This window comes from Anolis carolinensis, chromosome 2 (assembly GCF_035594765.1).
Source record: "Anolis carolinensis isolate JA03-04 chromosome 2, rAnoCar3.1.pri, whole genome shotgun sequence".
NCBI lineage: Eukaryota > Metazoa > Chordata > Lepidosauria > Squamata > Dactyloidae > Anolis > Anolis carolinensis.
The window spans coordinates 74844313-74858531 of NC_085842.1; the positions used below are offsets into that span (position 1 = coordinate 74844313).

The 14219-nt window shown below is 40.8% G+C and overlaps 1 protein-coding gene across 1 annotated transcript in view; it reads left to right on the forward strand.

Annotated features, from left to right (window-relative positions):
- The first annotated feature begins 13815 nt into the window (after positions 1–13815).
- The window catches only part of vgll4 (vestigial like family member 4), a 136029-nt gene continuing 135625 nt past the window's right edge, over positions 13816–14219 (forward strand). The window contains exon 1 of the mRNA XM_003217670.4: positions 13816–14199. The gene's annotated coding sequence lies outside the window, so the exon portion shown is untranslated. The remainder of the gene's footprint in view (positions 14200–14219) is intronic.

Here is a 14219-nt window from a genome sequence, read left to right on the forward strand (position 1 = left end):
TTTTACTTTAAATCTAGGAATGTTGTTTGTGGGGCAGAGAGTGGGGGAAGGAGATACTTTATTCTTAGTGGAATATGCTGCCTGGGAGTGTGTTGGAGTCTCTTTTTTAGAGGCTTTTAAAGGGAAGCTAGATGGCCATTTGTTGGGACTGCTCTGATTGTGTATTCCTGCATAGCAGGTGGTTGGACTGGATAGCCCTTGTGTCATCCAACTCTAGGATTCTAGAAGTAAAACTTAACAGGAAAACCACACAGTTGTAAAAAAAAAAAAGATACACAAGTGGACATTTATTATACAAATACAAAATTATATTACACATCAAACTCTGAACTATTTAATCCTATGCAGCTCCACAAAATTCTATTAGATTCTTCCATCAGCAGGCTGTTCTCTCTCTATTACAGCCTTCCCTCTCTCCCTAGCCCTGGTCATCCTTCCCAGATCTGCCTTTTGTCCAATACAAGCAAGCCTGCACTAGAAACATACCTTGTCTGTGATAGACAGCTTTTTCTGAATATGAAGAAACTCCTTCAGATTTTTGCAACATTGCCAGTGTCGACAGCTACAAATGAAAAGTTGTTTTCAACTCTTAAACGTTTGAAAATAGATATAAGATGCACAATGGGGCAAGAAAAACTGACTGGACTTGCACTCTTGAGTGTCCACCGAAGTGTATTGGTCAAACCTGATTTCTGCCAAAATGTAAACAGACACTGTGGTATTCTTTTGCAACCATAAATTACCAATTAAGAGTCATTTTCAGATAGTTTTTAAGACTTGAAACTTTGTAACTAAAATAGAATATCAATTTAATTAAGTCTATGTAAAAATATAGAATGAATCATATAATTTAAATTGTTTTGTATTATGGACCTATTTTTCATGATTCGCTTGAAAAACGTTTCAACCCTCCCCTGATATTTTTTTTCTGGCTACTGGCCTGGGTACAAGCCCCTATAGGTTCCCCATTATAGCATTTTCTGAGCTGTGACACCAACCAGGCTTGCCTAGCATCTCTCCTTGCACCAGTGTCAAGCCTGCAGAAGAAAACCTTTAGAGCCTTATTGTATCATGCTCAGAGAAATGCAATTTGTAAGGTCTAGGAACTGAAATGAAGTGGAAGCAGTGATTCCTTTTTGAATAACTAATTTATCTCCTCCTTTCTCTCTTGGTGCCCCAAGTTTGATTTTTCACATTGTACCCCCTGCAGTTTCTTAAATTCCTATATAGATTTGATAGAAGAAATTTCAAAAAATAATCATGGTGTAAGGGGGTGGGGGGTGGGTGATATGCATTCTGGCCCATTCTGTTGTTGGTTTTACAACTTACTAATGTTGTATTTAGTTTTTATGTCATCTTTTAAAAGCCCTTAAAGTTCCTTATCACTAAATTAAAAACTAATTCTTAACAAATAAGCAGTTTTATGGGAAAGTTGCCATGTTTTATTCTGTTTTTGTACCAGACACTTCTGACTATTACTGTGCTTTATCATGCATATGGAAATAATCCAGTGAAGAGTAAACCAAGCTGATGGGACATGGACTAAAGATGCTATACATATGCTGGGATATTAAATAATACATATTCTCTCCATTGTAATTGGGAGGCTACATAAGTTACTGTGGTGAAGGTGGTTCCCAATAGTTTATAAATAGATTTTTATTTTTGAAGTGTGAACCGATACACATATAAAAACTTGTTTATTTATATATGCAAGCATACTCGCATTTCATATATCCACTTTCATAAGAGAGGCAACGTGGGCAAGCATATACACTTGAGGGCGACCAATCACAATAAAGATGAATCTCCCAGGTTTACTTTAGTTGCCACTTGGGGAGAGATCATTCTCAGGAAAAATACAGGTCAAAACATTGGAAGAAACATGATCAGATCAGAGGGAGAATGGAGGTTGACCCCTGGATCTTGATAAAGAATTTGCCTGCCTTCATGTTGAACCTGATTGAGGACCAAGGGTGAACGTAATATTCTGGAGGCCAAAAAAAAAAGTTACACTCTGTGCTACAGCTAATTAAACATTTTTATGTGCAGCAGATGTTCTTTGTAGAGCCAGAGCCAGGGAAACTAATGCCACGGTCTCTCACATTACAGGTGTTGCTTTTATTATCATAGTTTTATTTCTCCCGCATGTGTCATGTACCTGAGACATCTGTATACTGTTTATGGCAAATGTGTTTGTGCAGACAAACAAACAAAAAGCCCTAGTTCTTTCTTTACCCTTGGGAAGAAAGAAATCGCACCCTGATTAATGGGTTGGAGGGGCCAGGCTAACTTATTCCAACTGTTAATGCCTTGCACTGTAAATTTTTCAAGGGTCAGGACTTCAGAAAGTTTCCCCTTTAGTCAGGACAATCTTGAAAGCCTTTTCTTTCAGTCCTCAGTAAATCATTCATGTCTTTGTGGTTTTTAAAAAGCAGGCCACCTTTCCTCTGGAGTCTACAGTTTTGGCACTGAGCCATGAATGAATCATGAGCTAAAGCTGTTCCTGTCGGGAGCTGCTCCTCCTTTTCATTTTCTTAATGGGAAAATACCCTGTTAAGTAGAACTCCTTTCACTGAAAAAAGGAAAGCATCTCAAGGAGCCCAATTTCCTTCTCGGAAAATGTGAGAAGACAAAAGATTATGCTTAAGAATGCGTGTGGTTTGTCAAATGTGATAACAAATGTTTAATGTACACACCAGAACCCTATAATGTTAAATAAATGGGTATTTAATCTAATATCTTAGTTATGGAGTCTTATGCCACACTAACTCTGTCTATATTTCTTTATATTTACTCCTTTTTGTAACTTTGCTGCTGTATTTTTTTCTCCTAGATTTAATTCCCAAATCCCCCTTTCCTTGAGACCATCTGTGTCTTTCCTTTTTCTCTTCTGTGCAGTTGTAGTCACCTGAGCCTACTGCTTGGGCTCCTGCCCTTTCTTTTATTCTCAGGGTCCTGTCATATAAAAGTACCACCAGCAGCAGCAATTACACATCTTCCTGCCTAGACGTTGCATGTATAAGTCAGTGCTTTTCATACCTTTTCTCAGACTTTTTGTGAAGATTTCTGGCCTAAATTTAATTTTAGTCCCAACTAGATTAGACTTAATCATTATAAACATGGTACTAAAGTAGACTTACTGAATTGATGGAAACTTGATGAATAAATGCTTAGGTAAATCCATCAATTAGATTGGGACAAATATTTGAATGATAGAAGCCCCCTGGTGGCACAGCGGATTAAACTGCTGAGCTGTGAAACTTGCTGACTGAATAGTTGGCAGTTCGAATCCAGGAAGCGGAATGAGTGCCCACTGTTAACCTCAGCTTCTGCCAACCTAGCAGTTCAAAAACATGCAAATATGAGTAGCTCAATAGGTACCACTCCGGAGGGAAGGTAACGACGCTCCATACAGTCATGCTGGCCACCTGACCCTGGAGGTGTTTATGGACAACGCCGGCTTAGAAAAGGAGATGAGCACCAACCCCCAGATTCGGAAAAACCTTTATTTTTACTGAATATTTGGATGGAAGTGCCAAGGTGCCTTTGGTCTGAACATTGGATGGGGATACTGGAAGACCAGAGTTTGAATACACCCAATCAGCCATTGAACCCATAGGGTAACCTTGTGTGAGTCACTGTCTTTCAGCCTCTGAGGAAAGCAATAGCAAATCTTCTCAGATAAAATCTTTTCAAGAAAACTCTAGGATAGAGTTTCAGTAAATCAGAGCTAACTCGAAGCACATAACTGTACACACAACATTTGGATTAAGGCCTCTGGTAATCAGTATAATACAAATAAATTTGGATGAATTCTGTTTAACATACAGTTTATAGTATCCAATTTATTCAACTGCTTTGGAGAAGAGGGAAACTGAAGATTTATCGATCTACACCTGCTCAGTTCCCCATCTTAATTTTTCCCCTTGAAGCAATGTATGAGACATAATTGCACAGGGTGTTGATCCAGGATGTTAGACATCTGACCCCTCAAATGTTGCAATGCTATATTTAGATAATCAGAACCTGAAACTCAGCTGCAGGCTCCTGTTTAAAATGTGTTGTTTGTGCCAATACAGAGCTTCGCTACTTCATGACTTAGTCAGCTATATTGGCAAGGGATATCAGCTGGTACTGCAGGATAAAACAAAAGTACTTCAAAAGAGCATTGGCTACCGGGCATAGTTTGCCATGGAGTGAGTGCTCTCTTGTGCATATTGTACAGCATCCTTTCCATCACTTGTTTTTGGGATACTGGTGTCTGAATGAACCATCATTTAATAATAATAATAATAATAATAATAATAATAATAATAATAATAATAATAATACTTTATTTATACCCCGCCACCATCTCCCCAATGGGGACTCGGGGCGGCTTACATGGGGCCATGCCCGGGAAAAATACAATATAACAAAATATAAAAACAACATATTATAATACAATTACAACAATACAATAAAGGATCATATACAGTACAACACAAAATCAAAAAAGCAATATAACATGAATACTCAGTTAAAACTCGGGGTGAGAAAAGGATAAGAATAAAACCACAGGGGACTGGGAAAAAAGATAGCAGACAGTCTAGAGGATAAATAATGGGGGGCGTAACAAAAAAGCGTGTAACAGTTACTCTCCGAAAGCACATCGGAAGAGCCATGTTTTTAGATCTTTCCTAAAGTCTGAAAGAGTGGGGGCTAGCCTGATTTCAATGGGCAATGAGTTCCACAAACGGAGGGGCCACATCATTTAATGTTACTTCAAGGTTAAAATTGTACCTCCAGCACACAACAAGGACTGAAAGAGTTATTCAAGTGAACCTAAATCTCTCATTCTCCCTAATGCCCCCATCACAGTGCCTATGCAAAAGCCCAAGCATACTCACATCTTCATATACAAGAACTCTTATCTGTGGCACAAGTGTAACACATCCAATGTTTAACTTATGTAGCTGTTGGCTATCAGCTAATCCCGCTTAAGGCTGTGTGGGAGTTAGGCCTTTGAACTATTCAGATCTGGTAAATATACTATAGCAGTGGTTCCCAAACTCCAGGTGTTTTGGATTTTAGCTCCCAGAAGTCTTAGCTGGCTTGGACAAAAGTCAGTAATTATGGGAGCTGAATCTCAAAACATTTAGAGCAGTGGTTCTCAACCTCTGGGTCCCCAGATATTTTGGCCTTCACCTCCCAGAAATCCTAACAGTTGCTAAACTGGCTGTGATTTCTGAGTTGTCGGTCAAAACACCTGGGAACCCACAGGTTGAGAACCACTGATTTAGAGGATCAGAGTTTGGAAACTCCCACAGTATAGGAATAAGGTTTTGTTATTAACTGCTATCAAGTTGACTTTGATTTATGGTGATCCTATGAATGAGAGACTTGCAGGTCCTCGTATCACCAAGAGCTCTGCTCAAGTCTTTCAGATTTGAGGTTGTGGCTTCCTAGACTGAGTCTGTCCATCTAGAAGGCAGTCTTCCCCTTTTCCTACCGTCTTCTACCTTCTCAAGCATTAATTGTCTTTTCTAGTGATGTTTTCCCGTGATATATCCAGAGTACAAAAGTTTCCGTTTAAGCTTTTTGGTTTCTAGGGAGATTTCAGTCTTGATTTTCTCTAGGGCCCATTCATTTGTCCTTTTAGCAGCTCGCACCGTCCATAGAACTCCTCTACAGCATAACCGGACTACAAAATGTCAAACTTTATTACATGTGTAGGATTTTAAAAAATTGCAATTTCACACACATTTTTAGGTGGCTACAACTAGCGGAAAGTTGAAAATCAGATGAATCTGGTGCAGCTATGGAAAAAGCAAATCCCATGTGATCTCCTCATCTCCTTTAGATCTCTTCCTCTTTCACAGAAATATGATATTTATGGTGGGGGTGGAAGTGCCAGGTTTTCTGAGCAGTAGTGCATGTACTTCCATCCGAACCACAACTCAGCACCTCATTACTGGTGTTATGTTGGGCAGCAAGTCAAAACATGAATGTTTACATCTTAGCAGAAGGTTTCCCTCATGATAATATTCCTTAAGAATCTCAAAGAGGTATTTGGGGAATATTTTCTTATACTTGTGTTACTTTGTGGTTGCTGTGTTGAACAGTTTCCTATAAAGATAATATAGTAATATTAGAAATAATTACAAATGTAGCACGCAGAGCTATAAGAAAACTTGTAATAAATAAATGACAAATACAGCTGCCAGAAGAGAAATCTGTGTGGTGCTCACATTTAGGTATTATCATAAAACATTTCAGCAATTAGTTTGGTGTTGGGCTATGGCTAAAGAATAGGACATACAACACTGATCTCCTAATCTTGGGGAAATATAGCAAAGGAAAAGGTATAGCAAAATAAAATAGGGGCTGAGACGTTTAAGCATATAATACATTTCCCCCATCACTGAAACAAGTAATATTAGATTCAAAATGATCCACTTTTGGTAGAAAAAAGGAAGTATACTAATGCATCATTTAATGTATGGAATTCACTGCCACCAGATGCAGTGACAGTCAGCTGCTTCTGTAGGTTTTGGAAAAGGGAACCTGAGGCCCTTTCATAGTAATATGTGGCTGATGGGATTTGGAGACAGACTTAGCTGGTCCCTTCTTTTTAAAAAAAACCCAAGTGGTATTATTTTGCCAATTATTCAGAAAGGCTGTAAACAAAGGGGGGCTTTTAATGGGTGGATGCCATACTTTTTAATCAGTCAGTATTTATTTAATCATTCCTCAATCATTTTGTTTCATACCTGTACTAGTTTTTAATCTCTTTGTCAGCTGTTTGGGGAAGAAAGGCAGGGTGCAAGCCAAATAAATACTAGTGTTGGCACATTTATTGGAATTGCATATTTGGAGCTCTCAGGCCTCAGATATTGAAAATGTCAGAAAAGGGTTCCCTTCAGCATGGTCTGAAAATTTCAAAGCCTTCTGTTCAGAGTGAATTGGAGCAAAATGCTGGATTTCCCTTGTGGATCTTTATGTTAATTTCCATTTATACTCAGTTTTAGTGTGGCTTTTTGCTAATAGTTCCTGACATTTCATGCCTTTGCCTCACTACAACAATCTGACATTTTCAACAACAAGGGGTACAGACATTATTGTTATACCAGCATCCTCGGGGTTGTTGGTCCCAATGTCCCATAAGTACCCGGTCCCATCTGTTGACTATCTGACTTTTCCACAAAAGGGAATCACAGCCATTACCTCCCAGAATCGGTTACTCTCTGGAAGAAAGAAAGGTGGTGATGGTAGGTTAATCAATTTCTGACAAAACCTTTCAAATATGTTGTCTAGACACTAATGATATACTCATCATAGTGCTATGAAAACATCAGTTCAAGCTAGGTCAGATATTTGGAAAGTGGCACTTTCATAATTAGCATAGTCTAAAAAAATATTGTTTGGTGTAAAGGGAGGGAAACCTTAGTTACAAGAGTCCTCGATTCAAATTCCTACCTAATAAGTATGCTGGCTATGTTTAATTTTTTTTCTATATGAGCAGAGACATTACATTTATATTCAGTCTTTGCAAAGAAGTAGTCAATGGACCCTAACTTTTTGATCTCTCATCTACAATGCATTGCTTTGCTAGTTCAACCTTAGTTGCCATTGAAAGAATGCAAGATCAAAATGGATCTGACATAAGACCTCCTTAACTGAGAGAACAAATGGTGTGAGTGTTGCTGATTGTGTCAAGGTTGCTGCCCTATTACCTTTCTTTGCAAGGGAAGGGGCTCTGCGACCTCTACTATAAACTACATAAGCTGTTCAATGAGACCATGTCACTGGAATTAATAATCACATGGATCTCACCTAACAGAATGAAAGCGCTGCCTATGAAAACATGTGCTTTAACGAACTGGTGTGATGCAATCTTATCCGCACCTGCTTGCTTTGGGGGTAAACATGATAAAGATTTAAAGCAGGGGGTAACCCAAAGGAGCCTTCCAGATGTTGCTGGCCTTCAACTCACATGATTCCTCACTGATTAGGTTGGCTAAGGCTACCTGGTTACAATATTTGTAGGGCCACAATTATTACAGTATTGCAATAATTATTTATAGTATGCTTTTCCCCTTAGAATTGGGACCCAAAGTGGTTAACAATTTAAAAAGCATAACTCTGGTTCAATTCTATTGAAATATTTCCATAGAATCACACTAGAAATTTCTAGAAAGAACATTTTAATCAAATCTGTGAATAATCAAATCTGCAAAAGTGGCTGCCTGAATTAAAAGGTTTTAGCCTGTCCTAGCCTGTCACCGGAAGGACAGCAAAGAGGGGGTCATTCTGGCTTCCCTGGGAAGAAGGGAGTTCCAGATTCGAGGGCCTGCCACGGAGAAGGAAGGCCTGCTCTCTCGTTCCCACCAACCGAGCTTACGATGGAGGTGGGACCAAGCGAAGGGCCTCTCCTGAAGATCTCAGGGCTCAAACAGTTTCATACTGGGAGAAATGGTATGCCAAATTGCCTGGATCCAAGCCATATCAGGTCTGATAGGTGTAAGCAGCACTTTGAATTGTTCCAGAAACCGACTGGCAGCCAGTGTAGCTGCTGCAACGGGGGAGTTGTCCATTCCCTGTAGCCAGCCCCAGTTAGCAACTTGGCTTCCTCTTTGGACCAGCTAAAGTTTCCAAATACTTTTCAAAGGTAAGGTAAAGGTAAAGGTTTCCCCTGACGTTAAGTCCAGTCATGTCTGACTCTGGGGGTTGGTGCTCATCTCCATTTCTAAGCCAAAGAGCCGGCGTTGTCCGTAGACACTTCCAAGGTCATGTGGCCAGCATGACTGCATGGAGCGCCGTTACCTTCCCCCTGGAGTAGTACCTATTGATCTACTCACATTGGCATGTTTTCAAACTGCTAGGTTGGTAGAAGCTGGAGCTAACAGCGGGCGCTCACTCCGCTCCCGGGATTTGAACCTGGGACCTTTCGGTCTGGTAGTTCAGCAGCTCAGTGCTTTAACACACTTTGCCACCGGGGACTACCTCCTTTTAAAGGTAGTCTCAAGTAAATCACATTACTGTAATAGAAACAGGTTGTAACCAAGGCATGTACCACAATGGACAGATCTGTTGTTTCAGGAAAGGGTGCAGTTGGATACAAGCTTTAGATATGCAAAGGGAACTCTGGCTACCACAGAAACCGGGCCTCCAGGTTCAGTGTGGAATCCAGGAGTCTGAGTAAACTGTGAACCTACATCTTTGAGAGAAGTGCAATCCCATCTAATCCTTATTCTTTTAATACTAGGAAAATCCTAGATAATTTGTTCTAATTGGTACAGATGAGTCTAAAGGGAATGTGCCTGACAATAAATTTCAATTAACACTTAGACTGCCATGCACTTTTGGATGGTTTAGTTTCAACAATGTTTGTGTAAGATGAGAAGCCAGGAATAGAATTGATTCTTATAGCACTTGCTCATGTCTACTGTATTTAAAATGAAGTTTGAGATAAATTCTTTATTTGGTCTTTAAGGACCAATGTGTAATATTTTACTTATAGCTGCTATTAAATGGCTGCAAGAAGGGAAATGATAAATGGAGAGCAAGGATGAACTTTGCTTGTCAATGTAACATTCACTGTGCTGCATTTGGGGAATGCACATACTAAATGCAGCCTTTGTAGTCTGGATGATTTCCACGTCTTGCTACATCAAAGGCCCACTTTGTTATGGGATCTTGAGTTATAATAATTATGGCATGTCTGAACCATCCCTTCCCATTTACAATGTTTCTTTTATATTGAAGTTTGACTGTCATGTATTGCATTCTTAGTCAGCTTTTGAAGCGTGAATAAGTTGGGGGATGCTCAACATTTTTAAAAAGTAACATCATGGTTTTTTTAAAAACAACTTTTCTGTTTTGGTTTTTTTTTCTTTTTCTAAGCTATGTATAGTGACTGGGGACCAAATAGTTACCTTGGGCTTTGACTTCTTTGAAGAAAGGATCTCTGTAGCATATCACCAATAGTGTGTACAACTCCCTTTCAGTTAGAAAGTTCTTTTATATGCTACTAGCTTAGTTACGAAATAGTCAATGTTTGCATTTGTTTTGTATGAATGCTCCAAAGTGCTAAGTTTGTTCCAGGGTCATCAGTGGGGTTCAGAGTGCTCTAGATGCAGGGTGAACTACAACTCCCACCATTCTGGTAAGCCCTCCCCCCAAACCCCTCCAGTATGTTCTGTTGATGTGCCAAGTGTGTGTGTGCCAAGTGTGGTTCAGATCTGTCATCCGTGGGGTGAGCACTCGTTAGATGCAGGGTGAACTATAACTCCCGAAATCCAGGGTCAATCACTACCAAACTTCTCCAGTATTTTCTGTTGGTCATAGGGGTTTTGTGTGCCAAGTTTGGTCCAGATCAGTTGTTATCGGGAATTAGTGCTCTTTGATCGCTTCTCGGCCTTTTGGTTAAGATCATGTGTGGGAATTAGTGCTCTGTGGAAGTGGAGGCCATCTTGGAAAACACAAACAAACATAGATACAAACAAACAAACAAAGAAGCAGTGACTTTTATTATATGGACTAGCTTGGGGTCTCAGTGGTGCCCAGGTTTTAGAAGGTACTGTTTGTTTTGGGATGTTAGGTAATATCACTTAAGTTTGGTCCAGATCAGTTGTTGAGTGGTTCATTGCTGTTTGGATAAGGGCGAACTACAACTCCCAGATCTGAAGTCAATCACCCCCAAAGCAGGCCTGTATGCACAGTTGGTCATGTTGGGTCTGTGAGCCAAGTTTGGTCCAGATCCAATGTCAGCTGGGTTCAGTGCTTTCTGGATGTAGGTGAACTATAACTTCTAAAATCAAGGTCCATCCCACTAACCCCTGGGGTATGTTCAGTTGGTCATGGTCCCAGTCCATTGTCGGTGGGGGTCACAGTGTCACTAAAGGTACTGCAAGTCCCATCAAGCATGGCATGTTTGGTCCAGATCCATCATTGGTTGTATTAGCAGTGCTCTCTGGATGTAGGTCAAGTACAACTCATGTAAATCATGGTGAATTCTCCCCAAACCTATTGTTCAGTTGCTGATCAATTACTTTGTTTGCTGTGTGCCATAGGAAAGGGTAGGAAAGGGTTAAGGTAGAGGCAGTGGGTGGGGTCATGCAAATTAAGGAACCCTGGGATATCCATTCTGGAGGAAAAAACAGAACAGAAAACAGAAATTGTCCCCACATGAAAGCCTTCACTTGGGTGGGGGGCAGGATGATGTTTGTGGAGGACACTGGCAGGGTTTGGGCTACATGTTCATGGCACTCACTATAACCTGCATGTCAGTGGAGGGAGGGCCACTGGTGTCTCCTTCTCAGAGGGAACTATAGCTTTTTGTGGAGGTGGGAGGCTGTCTATGTAAGTGGACATCTCTGCCACAAACACATTTTTCACATTTATTATGTGTATAGATAAAGATAGATGTATATAGATAGATAAGATATAAATATGGAGACTAGTTGTTTGAGAAACACAAGTTCACTCCATACTACTATGTGTGAAAATAGTTGATTGGAGATTCTCTCCTGGAAAATGTCTTTATTTTTCCCCTAGGTTCCCCATTTCTAAAATAAGAAAGCAATTTTCCTTCCTTTGAGAAGGAAAGGGATAATGTGATGGTGCCACCAAACATTTTGTGGCAATACCCAGTATATTATGACAAGGTTAGAGCATCATGGTATCTGGAATTAATTCAGTTGGCATTAATTAAGTCTCTCCCCACCCAACATTTGAAGCGTATTGTTAAATATTTCCATATGGATAACATTGTCATGAATGTGGAGTGTTTCTGATGTAGTTTGACTTTTGGTTGTCATTTGAATATGTCTAGATGTCAGCCTCTACGAAGTGGGAGCTTTATAGCTGAGCAAACTAAAACGTTTTCTCAAATTATTTGCACGTGGAGTCAAGTGACTTGTTTTAGATTAAAGTTCCCTTGAAGTACATTTTACAAAGCTGATGTCAATTGTAAACTGTGACCAAAAGCTTTATTAAGACAAGATGTACGTAAAGTTAAGTCACATCGAATCAACTGTGTGATCATAAAAATGTAGAAATTCCAGGTGTGCTAATGGTGACCTTTACTGAAATTAAGCTTACTAAATTAAGATACTGTTGAAAGATTTCAGTTAGTTCTCCATGAGTTTTGGTATGTGTATGTCTTTTACAGCTACACTGTCCAGCATCAAAATGCGACCGATGAATCAACCTGTATCAGAAAAATAATGTACTAGAGAGGAAGAAGAAAACTTCCTAAAATGATCTCAGGAGCTTGACAAACAATTTAATCCAATAGATTTCTTTTAATGCACAGCTCCTTTGATTATATATTGATTTTAAATTGCTGACAAAGGGTTTTTTATTTATCATGTCAGAAGCTAATTGAGAATACAATTATAATGCATAAAAAACACAAAGTTAAAAACTTGCTAAATTTCCTTTCCTGGCCACTTCAAGTGTCTCTGGTGTTGCTGTAGGGAGATCCTCCATTGTGCATGTGGCAAGGCCCAGGCTGCATTGCAGTAAGTGGTCTGTGGTTTGTTCTTCTCCACATTCGCATGTCGTGGACTTCACTTTGTGGCCCCATTTCTTAAGGTTGGCTCTGCGTCTCGTGGTACCAGAGTGCAGTCTGTTCAGCGTCTTCCAAGTCACCCAGTCTTCTATGTGCCCAGGAGGTAGCTTCTCATCTGGTATCAGCTACTGTTTGAAGTTCCAAGTTTTAGCCTGCTACTTTTGGACTCTCACTTGCTGAGGTGTTCCTGCGAGTATCTCTGTAGATCTCAGAAAACTATTTCTTGATTTAAGATGTTGGCATGCTGGCTGATATTCGAACAGAAGATGGCCAGAGATGTCAATGCCTTGGTCCTTTCATTGCTGACTGCTACTTCCTGACGGATATTAGCCCTAACAAAGGATAAAATTCTACCATGAGACCCTGTGTAATATAGTGGTTTGAGCACTGGACTATGACACTGAAGAAAGTCAAACCAGAAATGTGTCGAATTGAAACTATAAGCAGCTTGTGGCAAGTTGATTTCGATTTGAAGACTCAACAATATACATCTTATTTTACAGTTGATACACACACAGTAACTGATTTCTTACATATCGCAACATATTGGCTGTAAGTGTGAATGTTGCAATTAATCATCTTCATTAGCATCAAAAAGCCTTGCTGCTTCAAAGCCTGGCTGATTCCTGTCTGGGGGAATCTTTTGGTGGGAGGTGTTAACTGGCACTGGTTGTTTCCTCCTGTCTGGAAATCGAATTTTTTGAGTGTTGTTCTTTATTTGCTGTCCTGATTTTAGGGTTTTTTTAAAATACTGGTAGCCAGATTTTTTTCATTTTCATGGTTTCCTCCTTTCTGTTGAAATTGTCCACATGTTTGTGGACATCAGTGGCTTCCCTGTGTAGTCTGCCATGGTGCTTGTTAGAGTGATCCAGCATTTCTGTGTTTTCAAATCGTAAGCTGTGTCCAGGTTGGTTCATCAAATGCTTTTTCTTTTGCACTGGAGATGCACCCAAAGTCGCCTTCTCTGCCAAAGACTGGTTGCTCATCACCAAACTACAACTCCCAGGACCCGATAGAATTGAGCCATGGCCGGTCAAGTGGCGTCACGTTGCATTCATTCTACAGTGTAGATGAGAGCCGCCCTCTGAAAATCAAACACCTCCCTCTCTACCTCTTTCCAGAGTTCTACCTGCTGAGGGCGTGACGTCAGGGCCTCATTATGCTAATATACGCTGACCTCATGGGCGGGCCAGCCAATGAGGAAGCCGGGCTCTCCCCACCTGCTAGGAAGAGAATACCATCATTCTTGGGATTCTTCTCTGGGCCAGTGCAGTGCAGGGCGGAGGGGCTGGAGGTTCCGAGCGGCCGCGTTCTCTGCTGACTCTGCAAAGGCTCTCGCGCTCTCTGTCTGTGGCGCGCGCATTGTTCGGGGACCGGGCCGTTCAACCAATCAGAAGGCGGCGGGGGGCTCTCCCGGGCCTGGGATCCCGGCGCGCGCTGCCCGGGGAGGGAGCGCGCGAGCGGCATTTGGAAGAGCCTTTGCTGCTGCTGCTGCTACTTCTTTTGCTGCCGGCCGGAGCCACGCTGCTCTCCGCCCCGCTCCTGGCCCGGCTTGGCGAGGGAAGGGAAGGTAGCGCGCCCAACGTACCCACCTACTTACTTCTGGAGTAACAGCAGGAGTACGGAGTTGGTGCAAACTGGTGAGTGAACAAGGAGCTTT